Source organism: Saccopteryx bilineata, chromosome 2 (genome assembly GCF_036850765.1).
Source record: "Saccopteryx bilineata isolate mSacBil1 chromosome 2, mSacBil1_pri_phased_curated, whole genome shotgun sequence".
NCBI classification, from domain to species: Eukaryota; Metazoa; Chordata; class Mammalia; order Chiroptera; family Emballonuridae; genus Saccopteryx; species Saccopteryx bilineata.
In genome coordinates this window covers 308,804,753-308,813,309 of record NC_089491.1, presented here as the reverse complement: position 1 = coordinate 308,813,309, position 8,557 = coordinate 308,804,753, and the positions used below count along the sequence as shown (strand labels likewise).

Sequence of the window (8,557 nt, the reverse complement as noted above, 5' to 3'; positions counted from 1 at the left end):
TAATTAGTCACCTGTTAAACTTCCACATCTTCCTGGACCATCCTCAAATGACAACAGTCACCCTATTTCATGATATCTATTGAGTTCCCTTCACCATTCAGGTTTGTTGCCTTTTCCCCCAGAGAAAATGGAAGAGGAAAGAGAAGCCAGGCTTGGGGAGGAAGACTGTCAGGCCTTGAAGGGTTAACACAGACCCCAGCGTACAAGGGTCTGATACACTTTCCAAATCCTACCCTCTCCTGTCTCTGATATTCTGAGGAATGCCCCCTCAGGTTGAGGTCTGTGGGAAGGGACACCAGGGAAGAGGATACTAGAGCTAGAGGGAAGGCCCAGCCTGATGAAAGGAGCCCTCCTGGGTAGGGAGGGTATCAGCCTACCTTCCACCTGAGGTCTCTGGCCCGTTAAAGGGAGTCAGCCCTCCTGAGCTGAACAAGGGAGGGAAGGGGTATGTGAGGGATCAGGGTCTTCCCCTGGCTGCCCCCTCTGGAGCTGTACCCTTAACTTATACCTGATGCAAGGTCATCCTTGAATGTTGAGGACCCCTGGGAGCTGGGAGTGTTATAGGGATCCAGCCCAACCTCCCCCTCAACACACACACAAAAAAAACAATTCAGTGAGGCTGAAGGAAGAAGGACCAAGGTGTATGGAAGGAGCACAGTGAGAGTGAAGGTTAGTAAGAGGATGTTGGGGAGAATAGCACCAAGAGAGCCAGGGAAGGGGGTGTGCCTCTGTGTGTATCTATTCACTGTGATATACCACATCTGTACTGAGGAAGGCTAAGCCCCCTGTGTATACTTCTTCTTTTTTTTTTTTTTTTTTTTTGAGAGAAGGGGGGAGGAGTAGGAAGCATCAACTCCCATATGTGCCTTGACCAGGCAAGCCCAGGGTTTCAAACTGGCAACCTCAGTGTTCCAGGTTGACATTTTACTGTGTATACTTCTTTTAGCAATTGTTTGGTGTCCTTGCTTCTGTACATAGGAAGGGAGACCAAGGACTCTCATAACCTAGACTGCTCATCAGGGTGACCAAGTCAGCAAGGTCTGGGCAGAATAGAGCTGGGGTAGGAGGTTCCTGGTAGGCAGAGGGAAGAAGCAGAGGGGCAACCTTGCTGGTTGTTCCAAGGGTTCCCAGAACAGCCCTTAGGCATCCTATGGGCTTCCAGAGAAATGGGTCAGGTCATGAGTGTCCCTGTTAATAGCCCACCCCATCCCTGACAGGGTGCACAGGAAGGACTTGGGGAAGAGTCTTGGGAAGAGTTATGAGACTCAAGGATACTGCCAGGGCCTACTCCTCCAAGGCAGAATGATAAGGAACCACAAGGAGCCCACACATCATTGCATTTCAAATCCCTCCACCTATACTTACCCTCAACAATAACACGGTGCCCTGGGACCCACCAGGTGTATACAATCAATATCTTAATTTCCTTATTTATTTTGAGGTTTATAGGATTGCCCTGCACACTCTGGAAAACAAGGATCATTAACTCCACTTTAAAAAAGGAGAACAGAGGCCTGGAGAAATATGAGGATTCCACTCAGGTGATGCTTCTGGGCCTGACTAAATAGAGGACACCCAGAAATCTTGATTCTCAACCAGCATGGTCCAAGAAAAGTGTTTGGTGATCCTATGGATTACTAGACCCGCCCATGGGGACAAAGCATGGAAGGTTAGTGATGGTTAGAGAGGAGAACAGGTAAGGACCAGGAAGAGGAAGACTAAAAAGAAAGGAGTAAAGCTGTCTTCCATTTAACTGAAGTGTAGGTTTGGAGTTTAATTGTGTTCTGGATTTCAGCTAATGTTAGAGTTGGGATGAAGGCTACATTAAGGTTGGGATGAAAGTTGGAGTTAATAGAACTATGAATGAATTTTAGGTCAGATTTGAGGTTAGGATGGGAATTAAGGTTGAGATTAGGGTTAGCGCAACAGCTAGAACTGAGGCTGGTGTTGAACAGCCAGGATCCATATTATAATAAGGAATAGGATTTTAGTTTCATTTGCAGTTATGTTTGAGAATGCAGCTACAGCTCAGTCAAAGGCAAGGTGGAGACTGATTTAGGATTGGGATTACAGCTGAGCTAGAATTGAATTTGCAATTTGAGTTAGAATAGACTGTGGTTCGATTTAGAACACGGGTTAAAGTTATATGGGCAGGAGGATTCATGGGAATAAAAAATGAGGCTTTATTTATGAAACAGAAAGACTCAGCCTCCATCTGCTAAAGCCAAGTTTGGCTAGAATTTTTATCCCTGTGTTCTAGGAGAATACTAATAGCACATGTTGATTGGGGACCCAAGATTTTGGGGCGAGTTGCAAATACATATGAGCCCATCTGAGGGGTATGAAACAACTTAATCCAATAACAAATGTAACAACTGAAGTCCAACTCCATGACCTCAGCTCACCACTGTTCACACACTCCCAGAAAAGGATTTGGGAAGGGGATACAGGAAGCTATTTGGAATGAGTAGAGCTCTGACACCACATTGAACTAGTAGATGGGTCCATCAGAGGCAGTTTTACTGGGGTGGGGGGAGGGTCCTGGTTTTGGAGTCTAAGAGATAGAAGTTGGGAAAGACTGAGGGCCTAGGTCAGGAGTCGGGAAACTTTTTGGCTGAGAGAGCGATGACCACCACATATTTTAAAATGTAATTCTGTGAGAGCCATACAATGACCCGTGTATGTTATGCATTATCCAATAAAAATTTGGTGTTGTCCCCGAGGACAACTGTGATTGGCTCCAGCCACCCACAACCATGAACATGAGTGGTAGGAAATGAATGGATTGTAATACATGAGAATGTTTATATTTTTAACGTTATTATTTTTTTATTAAAAGTTTGTCTGTGAGACAGATGCAGCCATCAAAAAAGCCACACCTGGCTCACGAGCCATAAGTTCCCGACCCCTGGCCTAGGTGATCCTAGAAGAACAGTTACTTTTGAGAGCACAATGCAGGGGCCCCTCTAAGCCTCAAAAGGCAAGGCACGTTGTTGTTCTCCCTTGACCCACTGAGGCCTAATTGCCACCTTCTTGCAGTTTGGGGCCCATAAAGGAAACTGTCAGCCTTTCTGTCTTGTACCCTGACCACTGCAGGGTTTGGGAGGGCAGTGGTAGACTGAGGGCACTGGGTATCAGCTTAGTTTTCACGGCATAGGTCTAGCCCATGGCCTCTTCCCTCTGGGACCAGCTCACAGCTCAAGTTTCTCTCTGAGCTTCATCTTCAGCAGAGGAAGAGGGCCATTCCTAGGAGGATTCCTACCCCAATTCATCCCTCTCCTTTTCCCCAACCCCAACCCCATCTTCACCTCAAACATTCCATTTCCCCACCCACTTCCTTTTCAAGTTCCATAAAAGTGTGGACAGAATCCTGAGACTACTGGGATTCCCTCTGTGCCCCCAGGAGAGACAGCAATTACTAAGAAGCAGAGGAACACATGTGGCATCCAAATGGCTCACCCAGAAGTTCAGAGACAGACACACACATAGGAGCTAAAGGCCAGTCTATGACCTAGGGCCCAGCATACAAATTTCCAAAAAGTGTCCTTTGCTTTTCCTTGAGAAATTCAGAGCTCTCCAGAGGAGAACAGCTCCTCTTTTGTGTATACTCCACAGTTTGAGTTGTATTTCCTTCTATTCTAAGACATAAACAGAAACTCAAAGACAGAGGGTTAGAAAGCAGTGAACAGACACCAAAGAGAAGGGAAGAGGCAGGTCAAGGACCCAGAAAAGCCCACAAACTGTTTCTGAAATGAGGTGCAGCCTGACCCCAGGACATTTGAGGGAAGGATAGGAGGTAGCCTTGGCCTGCCTACTCTTCCTCCAAAGCATCCTTCGTGACAACTTAGCACAACTCCAGTAACCCCTGCCCTCATCTGCCTAGACTGTCCCTCCAACCCCTCCCCCAGGCCCTCTGAGCTCAGGCTCAGATTCTTATCTCCCCTCTAGCCCCTGAATCTGCAACTTGACTCTTTTTGAAACACACACACAGGAGTCAGCAGGCTCCTTAGCACCTCTCCCGAGTCCTCTTGTAGACCTGGCTGACCCCTGCTACCCTCAGGAGTGAGCAGCAGACTCCTGGAATGGCCACACAGAGAAAGCCTCTGAGGAAAGGTCTGGGAGCAGGAGTCATGAACAGCACAGGATAGACAACATGCTGAGCCTCAGAGAGGGCAGACAAGGCACTACATGCACATAGTCACAGAGAAGCCAGGGAGTTGCTGCAGCTGTTGCCTTTCTGCGTAGCTCTCCGTGAAGATTTGGGGTTGGAGGACTACCAAGTGAGGCCGTGCTTGGTTGAGAAAAGTGGAAGGTTTAGAGGTGGTACAGGTGGTGTGATAAAAAAAAAATGTTAAGTTCAGTTGAGGAAGAGTTAATGTTAGGTACAGAGAGAAAAATAAAAGCCATGTGTAGAGTTCTCTTTCAGGATCTGGGTTAGGGTTAGAGACTGAGGTCTAGATGAGGGCTGGCAGGCAAGAGTTGTGAACTCATGCAACCTAGGGACTCTCTGAGCCCCTACTCAGGCTTCCCAAGCCTAGCGATTCTTGGTGCACCTCAGAAGAGAGGGATGCCAAGACAGAGCCTGGATATGCCCACATCTCTCTCATTGAATAATAAGTTAGCCTGGAGTTGGCCTGTACTCATAAGAGTAAACAGCACTAAAGTGGGCCCCATCACTGAAAGGAGTGGCCATCAGTAAAGCATCACAACAAAGGGTGGTGGATAAAATGTTATGAACTGAACTGGTATCTAGGGAATAATGGAGGAGAAAAGAATCCACTTATAAAGACTATGTAAATTCCATGATGACAGACCTGAAGAATTAAGAGACCCTGAAGATAAAATTTCTTCCTCACCTCGATCAACCATATACTACAGAACTTTTATCCCTCAGCAAATGGTCTGGGCCTTGTACTGGGCCCTGGGGAGCAGTAATTAATGAAATGCAGTATCTGTTCTTTTGTTCTTCTAGAGCATCCAGTCTGGTGAGGGAGGCAGACAAGGGAAGAGGCCAACCCCTTATCCCAGTGCGATGAGCTGTGGTGCTCTGACCTGGGAAAGAATGTTTAAACAGAGATCTGAAGGATATCCAATGCTGTGCAAGAGGATTAAGAGTGGAGAAAGGAGCCCTGGCCGACTGGCTCAGTGGTAGAGCATCGGCCTGGGGTGCAGAAGTCCCGGGTTCAATTCCCAGCCAGGGCACACAGGAGAAGCGCCCATCTGCTTCTCCACCCCTCCCCCTCTCCTTCCTCTCTGTCTCTCTCTTCCCCTCCCACAGCGGAGGCTCCATTGGAGCAAAGATGGCCCGGGCACTGGGGATGGCTCCTTGGTCTCTGCCCCAGGCGCTAGAGTGGCTCTGGTCACAATAGAGCAACACCCCGGAGGGGCAGAGCGTCGCCCCTGGTGGGCGTGCCGGGTGGATCCCGGTCGGGCACATGCGGGAGTCTGTCTGACTGTCTCTCCCCATTTCCAGCTTCAGAAAAATTAAAATAAAAAAAAAAGAGTGGAGAAAGGTAAGAGTAACTTCAGTCCATGGGAAATAAACCAGGGCCCTGCCAGAGACCACAGAGGAAGAGAGTAAAGTCAAGAGAGACAGCGAATGGTTATTTTTGAACTGGGGTGGAAAGATCCTTGAGCATTGAACTGATCCTTGAACATTCACTGAGATTAGAGCTAGGCTTTCCACATAGACAAGCCAGGCTTTCTGTGTGTGTTTGTATGTGGAGAGAGAGAGATCTTTTGATGGACTAATCCATATTCACACTGGGACCCTGACCCTTGAATTTGTAGAAATAAAATTTGCCTTTGATTCTTCCATCTGTATTTTCCCAATACACATCCGCAGAGGAGAGCTGTGTTTCCCCTCAGCCTCCGGGGTGGCCACAGGCCTGCTTTGCCTTCCTGGCAGTTGCCAGGAAAGGTGTGTGAGAACTGGCAAGTGGCAGAGCTAAAACCGGGTGTGTGTCTGCTTCTGAACCTTCGCACAAAGCCTGTCCTGCCCAGCCTTCCCTCTGTTCTCCATGTTTGTTTCTTGTTGCCTGGACACTGAGAAGTGGGGAACAGTGTGGGGAGGGTAGTTCCAGAGGGGGCGGCCTAAGAAGCAATACACCTTGGCCAAGGCGGGAGAGTAACATGCCCAGCCCAATGGATGAAGTGGAAGTTTCCTGGCTTTCTTCATCATCCTCCTTCTGACAAACCACTCACCCTCCCCCCAAATGCTCAGAAAAGCATTTCCAGAACTTTGGACACTTCCTCATATGGGATCAGGTTATACAGGAGCTGTGGGAGGAGATATCTGAAGGGGCATTGTGTCAATAAGGCCTGAACTTGTTTAGTGTGGTCCCAAAGCGCTAAGGATACACAGTGAATGCACAGGAGGACATATATTGTCTCAATATTAAGAACTTTCTGAACATTAGGTTATTATGAGATAGTTTTAGTTGCTATATGAGGTAATGAGCACCCTGAATCTCAGAAAGTACCAGTAAGCTCAGACTGTGCAACCATTTGGTTAGAGATTACAAAGGAGATTCAAGCACTAGAGGATCCTTAAGATCCCTCCCAGGCTTGAAGTTCTGTGATTTGGTGCTCACACCCACTAGCCCAGGGAAAAACAATCTTTCCTCAGGGGCCATGTGGAAAACCTCCCCAGCTCTGAGCAGTTTCTCCTGCTCCCCACTCCCTCCCACCGCCTTGCCTTTTCTTTCCAGAGGTCTCTGAAAAAAGCTACCCTAAGTCTCAATCTTATTCGGTCCCAGCCTCAAAGTCATCAAAGGACACTGAGGTAATGGTGACCCTATCCCAAGAGGACATGGAGAATGCAGGAATGAATGCAGCACTTGTAGCACAAGGAGAAAATCCCAGCTGGCAGGGCGGGAGCTGAGACAGAGGGAAGGTCTAAGCTATCTAAAGCTGGTCAAATCAAAAATAACTTAACCTTTCCTGGGACTCTAGATTTCTATGATGTTGTAAATGAACTTCTTCCAAGTAACCTTGTTTGATTTGCCAGTATAGCTCTCAGAGTATGGAGGGGAGAGAAAATGGGGGACAGGTCCCCTTGGCAGCAGCCTAGGATGAGGGAGGGACTTTTGGGTCTAGAGTGAGCCCTCCCCTCCACCTTCTTACCCCCAGGCTCCTCCTCTGCAGAAGGAACAGTCAAGATGGATATCAGTGAGTAATTCCATGGGTGCTGCACTCAGACTCCGTGTCTGAGACTCTAGCATCTTCCCTCCACTGTCACCTAGACAGCTGCCACCTTTCTCCACCCCAAAATCCCTGTCTGGCTTTGAACTCTCTGAGCCCCTTTCATCCAACCTTAATCAAAGTGCCTCTAATGAGACCAATTAAAGCCTGGACCTGAGTCACAGATGTGAATGTTGATGATTTTAGAGGTGCTGTAGGATATCCCAGCATCCCACTGAGTCAGGGACAGCCTGACTTGGCCACCAAGGCAAGCTGCTGAGTCATGACCCACTAGAGATGCTTCTTCGGCAGATGCAAAGCTTCTGAGACAGCCTCTAAGCCACAGGAGTCTGACACAAACAACAGGCACATGTGGGCAGGTGGGGCATGGAGTCCAGCCAGGAGCAGGGGACTCAGGAGGCCACTGCCTGAAGATGTGATTTAATGCTCCAAAGTGGAGCCCAACCACTGGATTTTCCAAGCTACAGCAGCCCAGTCTGACACTGCAAGAACAGGAAGACCGTGGGGGTGGGAGGAAGGCAGAAGAAAGAGAACTGGGAAGCCAATCAGGAACCTATACAATAAAGTCAGTAGTTTAAGTACTTTTTTCCTACAAGCTTCTCACATCTTTACATCAATCGAGGGAACTCACCAAACAGCACTTCCTACTCATCCTCAGATTTCACCCACACTGTTCTCTCCTTCGCAGCTTCCCAAACATGCCTGAGCTAATTCAGTGGCTTGGAGGAGCATACAGAGCTCATTTCATCATCTGAGAACCAGGAGGGAAAGCTGAAACCACCCAAGGAGAAAGCACCACTCACCCAAAGGTTTGACCTCTAGCAGCAAGACTGAGGCTAGGGTTATTCTTAAGCTGACAAGCCCACAAAGTCTTCAACAAGTTCCAATTTCTCACCACTCCCTTCTGCAAGTTGGGCTCACACAATCCTTGCTGGCTATGCCCACACTTTCATACCTGACCCCAATTAAAACCAAGGGCATTTTCCCAGTAATGAAACAATCACACTGAGAGCAGTGGAGATTTTACGAAAGGTGTCCAGATGTTGCTGGCTAGCCTCAGGTGCCAGTTGTTAGCGTGGCTGTCAGGAGTCACCCACTTTTCAGAACTAGTTTATGCTGATGAGTCAGGCCAGTCCTGAAGCCCAAGGAAGCCTGTGCAGAGCATTGCAATAATCCAGAGAGAAGAAATTGAACCTCTCTTTCATATTGTAAGTCAATTCCAAGAATTCTTGGGGGTGGGGGGAGAACCTTAAAGGCTGAACTCAGAGCTTCTCTCCCAAATCACCTTCACCTACTCAGTGGTGGCTACACTCTTCCATTTGAAGCCAGACCTTGATTCGTGTAACCTATAACT

At 48.1% G+C, this 8,557-nt stretch overlaps 1 non-coding gene across 1 annotated transcript; it reads left to right on the top strand.

The window, feature by feature from the left end:
• The first annotated feature begins 5,126 nt into the window (after positions 1-5,126).
• Positions 5,127-5,202, top strand: TRNAP-GGG (transfer RNA proline (anticodon GGG)). The gene has a single exon. It is a non-coding gene; the product is annotated as a tRNA-Pro (tRNA).
• Positions 5,203-8,557: the final 3,355 nt, after the last annotated feature.